Raw genomic sequence first — 10870 nt, 5'->3', positions numbered from 1 at the left:
GTGTGTGTGTATATATGGTGGGGTGTGTGTGTTTGTATATATGTGTGAATTGTGTGTGTGTGAGGTATGTCTGTGTGTGCGCACTTTATGGACGCCACTGCTGGGGGGGCCATTACATGCAAGGACGCTACTAATATAGGGGGGGCATTACGTATAAGGACGCTACTAATATAGGGGGGGCATTACGTATAAGGACGCTACTAATATAGGGGGGGCATTACGTATAAGGACGCTACTACTATAGGGGGGGCATTACGTATAAGGACGCTACTAATATAGGGGGGGCATTACGTATAAGGACGCTACTACTATAGAGGGGGCATTACGTATAAGGACGCTACTACTATGGGGGGGCATTACGTATAAGGACGCTACTACTATAGGGGGGCATTACGTATAAGGAGGCTACTAATACTGGGGGGCATCTCCTATATATTTGCCTTAATCTGTGACTCTGTGCCCGTAACGCTGGGCGGAGTCACAGAGCTGGGCGGAGTCAACTGCATCTGCTGCAGGGAGCTACCCCATACCCAGCAGTCAGGTGCAAGACCCTACCTTACAGTATAGGAGGTGAGGATGGCCACTAGCTGCCGGCTGCTGTGCCTGTTCTCCCCCCCCCCACCCCACCCCCGTGACAGCGGGCTGTGTGCTGTGCAGTGCGGGTCCCGAAAAAGGGGCGGAGCTACGGCGTCACGAAGGGGAGGAGCTACGCGGAATAGAGGGGCGGAGCTACACGGGACCAGACAGCTGAACAGTGGTGGAATCAGCATTGCAGTGACGGCCAGCCAGACTTGGTAAGTGGAGGGTGAGAGAGAAATGTGTGTGCGTGTGTGTATATAGTGGGGGGGGGGTGTGTGTGTGTGTGTATATATATGGTGGGGTGTGTGTGTTTGTATATATGTGTGAATTGTGTGTGTGTGTGAGGTATGTCTGTGTGTGCGCACTTTATGGACGCCACTGCTGGGGGGGCCATTACATGCAAGGACGCTACTAATATAGGGGGGGCATTACGTATAAGGACGCTACTAATATAGGGGGGGGCATTACGTATAAGGACGCTACTAATATGGGGGGGGCATTACGTATAAGGACGCTACTACTATAGGGGGGGGGGCATTACGTATAATGACGCTACTAATATAGGGGGGGCATTACGTATAAGGACGCTACTACTATAGGGGGGCATTACGTATAAGGACGCTACTACTATAGGGGGGGCATTACGTATAAGGACGCTACTACTATGGGGGAGCATTACGTATAAGGACGCTACTACTATAGGGGGGCATTACGTATAAGGAGGCTACTAATACTGGGGGGCATTACATATAAGGACGCTACTACTGGGAGGGCATTACATGTAAGGATGCTACTACTACTGGGGGGGCATTATGTATAAGGACGGTACTACTACTGGGGGCACATTATGTATAAGGATGCTACTACTACAGGGGTGGCATTACGTATAAGGACGCTACTATTACTGTTGGGAGGCATTACATATAACTGCTACTACTACTGGGGGGCATTACGTATAAGGACGCTACTACTACGGGTGGGGCATTACGTATAAGGATGCTACTATTACTGTTGTGGGGCATTACATATAACTGCTACTACTACTGGGGGGGCATTATGTATAAGGACACTACTACTATTGGGGGGGCATTATGTATAAGGATGCTACTACTACAGGGGTGGCATTACGTATAAGGACGCTACTATTACTGTTGGGAGGCATTACATATAACTGCTACTACTACTGGGGGGCATTACGTATAAGGACGCTACTACTACGGGTGGGGCATTACGTATAAGGATGCTACTATTACTGTTGTGGGGCATTACATATAACTGCTACTACTACTGGGGGGGCATTATGTATAAGGACGCTACTACTACTGGGGGGGCATTATGTATAAGGACGCTACTACTACTGGGGGGGGCATTATGTATAAGGACGCTACTACTACTGGGGGGGCATTATGTATAAGGACACTACTACTACTGGGGGGGCATTATGTATAAGGATGCTACTACTACTGGGGGGGCATTATGTATAAGGATGCTACTACTACGGGTGGGGCATTACGTATAAGGATGCTACTATTACTGTTGGGGAGCATTACATATAGCTGCTACTACTACTGGGGGGGCATTATGTATAAGGACACTACTACTATTGGGGGGGCATTACGTATATGGACGCTACTACTACGGGTGGGGCATTACGTATAAGGACGCTACTACTACGGGTGGGGCATTACGTATAAGATGAATAAGATTGTGCTACATTGTGGCGTAATTTTAAATGGGGGTACTATTGTGTGACCATGCCCCTTAGTTGTGAGACCACACCACTTTTCCCGATGCACAACAAAGGAATATGGGAGGGCGCAAAATTCATAGTTTGCAGGGGGGCGCCGAACACCCTAGCACCGGCACAGGCCACCAGTAGCAAAAGTACACCACGGCCACTGACACTATCTGCAGGGAGGGGAACAGCGCTGATATGGAGGGTACTTGCAGGCAGCGAGTCGCCGCCCGCAGCTCCTCTCCCACCTACACACCCAGGGCCGGCGCTACCATTAGGCAGCTTTAGGCAGCTGCCTATGAGCGCCGGCCACTGGAGGGCGGCACTATAAGATAATTAGCACCTTGCCTTGCATAATCCTGACCTGGCCCCCGCTCCATTACAACATTCTCAAACTGATCCCTGCACCCCCTGCCCCTCCGATCTCGAGCATGATGCCTGCACCCATCCCTCCCCCTCCCACCAATTGCCGGCTCTGGCATGTGTCTTGTCTCTCCCCTACCCCCCCCCCCACCCCCGTTCCCATGGCGAATTGCGGACTGGGGGGTGCAGCATATTACTTCTAGCCACCCCCCCTCCCCTCCACAGGCTCAAAGGTTATGCTCCCGCGAGTGTTTCCCCCCCCCGTGATTGCGGACGGCTGTCCCCCTACCCCTGTTGCCGCGAGTGCAGGTTCAGTTCCGACGGCGGCGCCCATATGCGAATTCCAGCCAGCCCCCCAGTGACATATTCCGGCAGTTTACCTGCTGCCCCCCCCTGCTACGAGTGCAGGCTCCAATGTGTTACTCATCAGACGAGTAACCATATTACCCCCCCCCCCCCCTCATCCTGCCGCAATTCTCTCTCACTGCCCCCCCCCCCATGCACCATACCCCGTAGCACACGCAGGGGGGGTGTTATGGGCACCCAGAAATTCCCCCTGATGGACTGCATTCCTTATTTTAGAAAGCCGCGATCGCGAACGCGATCGCAATCGCGATCGCAGTTGCCGCTGCGGGGATGAGGGATCTATTGCCGGCATAGTGGCCTGCAGATACTGGGAGCTACTGTGCAATGCTGTGGTGTGTCCTCATCATTCCAGTGGCTGTTCTGTGGCTGGCAGTGTCTCTCCTCTCCAACCCAGGTACATATATGTGCAGTATAATGTATATGTTTGTTTAAATGTACAGTATGTGTGTGTTGTGTTTGTGTTATGTATGTTTGTGTGTGGAGTGTATGTATAGTCTGTGTATTTTGCCTACAAACACACACACTGTAACTGTCGTCTCTCTCCCTGTCGTCACTCTCCCTGTCGTCACTCTCCGTGTCGTCACTCTCCGTGTCGTCACTCTCCGTGTCGTCCCTGTCGTCTCTCTCTCTCCCTGTTGTCACTCTCCCTGTCGTCACTGTCTCTCTCTCCCTGTCGTCACTCTCCCTGTCGTCACTCTCCCTGTCGTCACTGTCTCTCTCTCCCTGTCGTCACTCTCTCTCTCCCTGTCGTCACTGTCTCTCTCTCCCTGTCGTCACTGTCTCTCTCTCCCTGTCGTCACTCTCTCTCTCCCTGTCGTCACTGTCTCTCTCTCCCTGTCGTCACTCTCTCTCTCCCTGTCGTCACTGTCTCTCTCTCCCTGTCGTCACTGTCTCTCTCTCCCTGTCGTCACTCTGGCTGTCCCTGCTTTCACAATTTCAGCTCATTCAGTGTCCTACAATGTGAATTTCAGCTCATTCAGTGTGCTACAATGTGAATTTCGGCACATTCAGTGTGCTACAATGTGAATTTTGGCTCGTACCATGTGCTACAATGTGAATTTTGGCTCATTCAGTGTGCTACAATGTGAATTTGGTCTCATTCAGTGTGCTACAATGTGAATTTTGGCTCATTCAGTGTGCTACAATGTGAATTTTGTCTCATTCAGTGTGCTACAATGTGAATTTTGTCTCATTCAGTGTGCTACAATGTGAATTTCGGCTCATTCAGTGTGCTACAATGTGAATTTCGGCTCATTCAGTGTGCTACAATGTGAATTTCGGCTCATTCAGTGTGCTACAATGTGAGTTTTGGCTCATTCAGTGTGCTACAATGTGAATTTTGGCTCATTCAGTGTGCTACAATGTGAATTTTGGCTCGTACCATGTGCTCGTACCATGTGCTACAATGTGAATTTCGGCTCATTCAGTGTGCTACAATGTGAATTTCGGCTCATTCAGTGTGCTACAATGTGAATTTTGGCTCATTCAGTGTTCTACAATGTGAATGTCGGCTCATTCAGTGTTCTACAATGTGAATGTCGGCTCATTCAGTGTGCTACAATGTGAATTTTGTCTCATTCAGTGTGCTATAATGTGAATGTCGGCTCATTCAGTGTGCTACAATGTGAATTTTGGCTCATTCAGTGTGCTACAATGTGAATTTTGGCTCATTCAGTGTTCTACAATGTGAATATCGGCTCATTCAGTGTTCTACAATGTGAATATCGGCTCATTCAGTGTGCTACAATGTGAATTTTGTCTCATTCAGTGTGCTACAATGTGAATTTTGTCTCATTCAGTGTGCTACAATGTGAATTTTGGCTCATTCAGTGTGCTACAATGTGAGTTTTGTCTCATTCAGTGTGCTACAATGTGAGTTTCGGCTCATTCAGTGTGCTACAATGTGAATTTCGGCTCATTCAGTGTGCTACAATGTGAGTTTTGTCTCATTCAGTGTGCTACAATGTGAATTTCGGCTCATTCAGTGTGCTACAATGTGAATTTTGTCTCATTCAGTGTGCTACAATGTGAATTTCGGCTCATTCAGTGTGCTACAATGTGAATTTGGTCTCATTCAGTGTGCTACAATGTGAATTTCGGCTCATTCAGTGTGCTACAATGTGAATTTCGGCTCATTCAGTGTGCTACAATGTGAATTTGGTCTCATTCAGTGTGCTACAATGTGAGTTTTGTCTCATTCAGTGTGCTACAATGTGAATTTCGGCTCATTCAGTGTGCTACAATGTGAATTTTGTCTCATTCAGTGTGCTACAATGTGAATTTCGGCTCATTCAGTGTGCTACAATGTGAATTTCGGCTCATTCAGTGTGCTACAATGTGAATTTGGTCTCATTCAGTGTGCTACAATATGAATTTTGTCTCATTCAGTGTGCTACAATGTGAATTTTGGCTCATTCAGTGTGCTACAATGTGAATTTCGGCTCATTCAGTGTGTTACTATGAGAATTTCGGCTCATTCAGTGTGCTACAATGTGAATTTCGGCTCATTCAGTGTGCTACAATGTGAATTTCGGCTCATTCAGTGTGCTACAAGGTGAATTTCGGCTCATTAAAGGCGGGATGTACTAAAGCAAAAATGCGGTAAAACCCCCGAAAACGGGGGTTTTACCGCATTTTCATATTTACTAAGACCCTACCGCAGCGTTTTCGGCGTCCAGGGTTTCGCCATCTCTGGATGGCGAAACCCTATAGAAGCCTATGGGCTTCTTTTCGCCGACCGCCGCAACCCGCCGACACCGTCGACCCCCGCCGCAGACGCCGACCCCCCTTCCCCCTGGCTTACCTTCCTCCAGGCTGCCCTGGACCCGGAAGGTAGTGTCCTCCTCCCCCTAGCAACGCAGCCGGACGTCCTTCCGGCTGCAGGGGGGAGGAGGAGGTGCCGGGGGCAGCCTGCTGCTGCTTCCCGGCATCTAGCCAGTGTGGGGACCCTGGGGAGGTGACGGAGACCCCCCGCAGACCACCTAACAGGTATCGCGGGGGGCCTCCGTCACCGCATCGCGATGTTGATCGCATATGTTAGTACATATGCGATCAACATCGCTGCGGTAACCGGCGAGGGGCGGCGATGTATGTTAATACATCCCGCCCTTAGTGTGCTGCAATGTGAATTTTGTCTCATTCAGTGTGCTACAATGTGAATTTTGGCTCATTCAGTGTGCTACAATGTGAATTTTGTCTCATTCAGTGTGCTACAATGTGAATTTCGGCTCATTCAGTGTGCTACAATGTGAGTTTCGGCTCATTCTGTGTGCTATAATGTGAATTTCGGCTCATTCAGTGTGCTACAATGTGAGTTTCGGCTCATTCTGTGTGCTATAATGTGAATTTCGGCTCATTCAGTGTGCTACAATGTGAATTTCAGCTCGTACCGTGTGCTATAATGTGAAAGGGGCACCAGTACTAGATAGTATAAGGGGTTCTACTACACGGGATACGCCCCCTTTTGGGTGACCACGCCCCCTTTTCTGGAGCGTGCGCGCCGAAGGCACGTGCATATTTACATCCTTGACTTTTGCATACCCCCACTTCCAAATTTCCTCTTCGACCATGTGTGTGTATATATATATATATATATATATATATATAATATGAGACTACATGCACACACATATATGTGGGGGGGGGGGGGGGGGGGGGCAGCTGACAATTTGCCTAGGGTGCCGAGAAACCTTGCACCGGCCCTGTACACACCATACTTGCCGCCTGACACCCACACCCCAGGGAGAGGGCGCTAGCTCAGGCACCGCTAGATCAGCATCTGCAGCATACATACAAGGGCTGCCATGCTCAGCGGCAAGCGGTGCGGAGCATGTGCAGCGGGACAGCGCCAGGACGGGACACGCACTAATCAACATTGCTGCTGGGCCGGAGCTCCCTCCGTCTGCAGCCTAAGGACGCGCGCCGCACCTCTCCAGGGAAACACCATGCCTGCCCGCCCACAGGGCTCCGGACGCTTACCTATGCTCCGCGATCACAGCAGCTGACGCTGCCATGCAGGATGGAGGAATGACGCCCGTCAGACGGGGCGGACAGTGTGCGGCGGAACGGGGCCAGGAAGGAATGCTGACCACGACCCATTGCTGTTGGGTCTGAGTTCCCTCCCTCTGCAGTCACCATCTCACAGCAGCAGCCTGGAGGTTAGTGGCCACCACGACCCGCACATCCTTACCTCACACATACCTCACATATACCTCACACATGACAGCAAAGGTACACACACTGTGACATCACACCTGTAGCCCACCCCTATATCTGCTAAGTACTCCCCGTCACTATGCCCTGTCACCCTCATCCTGCTCTCTAACTGCCTGTCTGTGTACTGGCCTTCACCCCTCTTACACCATCACCAACCCTCACTAACTACCACAGAGACTATGTGCACTGATATCTGCCCCTCCACCACCTGCAGCGCACCTGGACCCCTCCCCATCCCCCGCAAACCCCCGCACCTGCCCCTCCACCACCCGTGGCACCCCCACCCACTGCGCCTTCGGACCCCCTACCCCACCCGCAGTGTCTTCCAAACCCCTCCCCCATCTGCAGCAGCCCCTCCCCCATCCGCTGCACCCCCGGACCCATCCCCTGCACCCCCACCCCTCCAGCAACCGCAACACTTTCGGTCCCACTACCCCACCCGCAGCACTCACCCCACCACCAACCACTCCACCTGCGGACCCCCTACACCACCTGCTCCTCCACCACCTACAGCCCCTCCCGATCCACCGCACCCTCACCCCCCTCCCACCCTCCCCCACCCGCAGCGCCTCCAGGCCCCCTACCTCACCCGCAACACCTGCACCCTTCTACACCAGCAGCGCCTCCGGAACCCCTCCCCCATCCGCAACAGCCCCTCACCCGCCTCCCCCACCCACAGCACCCCCACCCCTCCCGCATCCCGACCCCCTCCCCATCCGCTGAACCCACGCACTCACCCCTCAACCCGTCCGCTGCACCCACTGACCCATCCCCTACACCCCCACCTCTCCAGCAACTGCAACACCTTCGGACCCACTACCCCACCCTCAGCACCCACCCCTCCACCACCCACTGCACCTCCGGACCTCCTACACCACCCGCTCCCCCACCACCTGCAGCCCCACCCCATCCACCGCACCCCCACCCGCAGCGCCTCCAGGCCCCCTACCTCACCCGCAACACCTGCACCCTTCCACCCTGCAGCGCCTCCGGAACCCCTCCCTCATCCGCAACAGCCCCTCACCCGCCTCTCCCCCACCCACAGCACCTCACCTCTCCCACACTCCCGGACCACCTCCACCATCCGCTGCACCCCCCCCCCTATCCCACCCGCGCACACACCCCTCCACCACCTGCAGCACCTCCAGACCCCCTCCCCCATCCACCGCAAATCCACACACCTGTCCCTCCACCACCCGTGGCACCCCCACCCACAGCGCCTACGGACCCCACACCTCAACACACACGGACCCTCCCTCCTCCGGACCCCTAACCCCATTCACTGCACCCCCCCCCTCTCCCACCCGCAACGCCTCCACACCTCCTACCCACCCGCCACACCCTTTCCCACCCGCAGTACCTCTGGAACCCCTCCCCCATGCAGCCCAGCATCTGCCCCTCCCCCACACACAATGCCCCCCCGGCCCCCTCCCCCGTACCCACCCGCGGCGCCTCCAGACCCCCTATGCCACCCGCCCCTCCACCACCTACATCACCTCCGGACCCCCTCCCCCATCCGCCATACCCCGCATCTGGCTCTCCCCCGCCCGCTGCACCTTTGGATCCCCTACCCCACCCACGCAGCAGGCCCTTCCCAATCCGCATCGCCTACACCATTCGCAACAGCACCGCACCCGCCACTTCCCCACCCACGTTACCCCCGCATCCACCCCTCCCCCACCCACCGCGCCCCCTGGACACCTCCCCCATCCACTGCACACCCGCACCCACCCCTTCCCCATCTGCAGCGCCTTCGGAACCCCTCCTCCATCTGCAACAGCCCTGCAGCTGCCATCCCCCACCTGCGACACCCATGCTCCTACCCCACCCACAGCGCCTTCATACCCCCTCCCCCATCCGCGGTCCCCACTCCCCAAACCCCTTCCTGTTGCAAGGGACTACGCCCCCTTCACCATCGGAAGGCCTTTCATTGTGCAATATTCAAACACTAACAAAACTAGGAATGCAGGGAATACTCCATATATTGAACCCCAGAAAGGCGTGCAGGGGTTAAAGGGGCGTAGCCCCTTCCGACGGTGTGAAGAGCGCCCGTAGGGCGCGATGAAGCACCTAGTATTTAATAAAGCTTCTATAAGGTGAGGATGGAGGTGTTGCCGAAACCAACCAATCAGATTCTAGTTGTTTTCTAGAATGTATTGGATAAATGATAGCTAGAATCTGACTGGTTGCCATGGGCAATTTACAAGTTTTATTAGCTCTATCTGACGCCATATATATTGCTATCCTATGGGGGAAATGTAATAGCCTGGGAGATGCAGGCATCTGTGCAATTCTATAGGGTCTGCCCAATGTTTTAAAGCAGCAATTATTTAAAAAAGCAAAACCAACCTGATTTTGCCTTTTAAATGATTGCCCTTTACCCCCTTATGTGCTCACACTCCTCTTACATTGCCTTCAAGCTGCCCATAAAATTTGCCAGAGGGATCAGATCTATTTTTCCCTCTAACTTTTCATCATGAAGATCTCCTTCATATTGGACATTAGCGCAAGTTATGGGAAGAAAAGGCAGCAGCGCTTGTACGGGGATCAATGTTATCTTATGACCGCAGCAATTACTTTGTGATTTGAGGGCATTTTACAAGCAATGAATGTTTCACAGTCACTGCGGGAATGCAAACAAGCTCGTAAAGAAATCAATAAAAATACAGTTATAATTGTTGTATAATGCTAAATATAGGGGGCATATTTATCAACGAGCGTTAAAAATGATTGTGAATGATAAAACTTGTTGCATGTGATAACTGGTGCTCCAGCCAATCAGCTCCTAACTGTCATGTATTAAAAGAAAACATTTGGGAGCTGATTGGCTGGAGCACCATTTATCATACGCAGCGAGTTTTGTCATTCACAACAAGTTTCATCACTCGTTGATAAATGGGCCCTATAGTTTAACATTAAAATGAAGAATTTCTTACATATTGCATTTAGTGGTTGTTCTCATGTTGTGCCTATTTATTATGTGTAATGCCTGGTAAAACCTTTCTGTGGACAGTAATAGCAATAGTGACATCTATAGGGCAGACAAAAAATTGGACAAGCCACTATACAATAAGCAATAACCGAATTGTCTTGAGTCCTATTCACACACTCAACAATCACCATAACCATGGGCACAAAAGAGCACTAATAAAGCACCAATCGGAGTCAGCGGAGCTTTCCCAAACAGCCAATCACAAGCGGTTTGCTAGGGATGGCGACTGTTATTAACATCCTGCATTTACATTTGTCCTTGACCACCCACAAATAATATGGCTTTCTCAGGCACAGATCCGTCTTTGAGCTAGTCTGCATGTGTTCGCAATTGCGCGGGCACGCCCTTTCTGTACTTGGCTTATGTGAGCATTCTCCTGTTCCGCCCATTCGAGTGTGACAGAATCCTGCATGTACCAGAACGAGAAAAAATAAGATTTTACTCACCGGTAAATCTATTTCTCGTAGTCCGTAGTGGATGCTGGGACTCCGTAAGGACCATGGGGAATAGCGGCTCCGCAGGAGACTGGGCACAACTAAAGAAAGCTTTAGGACTACCTGGTGTGCACTGGCTCCTCCCACTATGACCCTCCTCCAGACCTCAGTTAGGATACTGTGCCC

Source organism: Pseudophryne corroboree, chromosome 9, assembly GCF_028390025.1.
Source record: "Pseudophryne corroboree isolate aPseCor3 chromosome 9, aPseCor3.hap2, whole genome shotgun sequence".
NCBI lineage: Eukaryota > Metazoa > Chordata > Amphibia > Anura > Myobatrachidae > Pseudophryne > Pseudophryne corroboree.
This window is presented reverse-complemented; position numbering follows the sequence as displayed.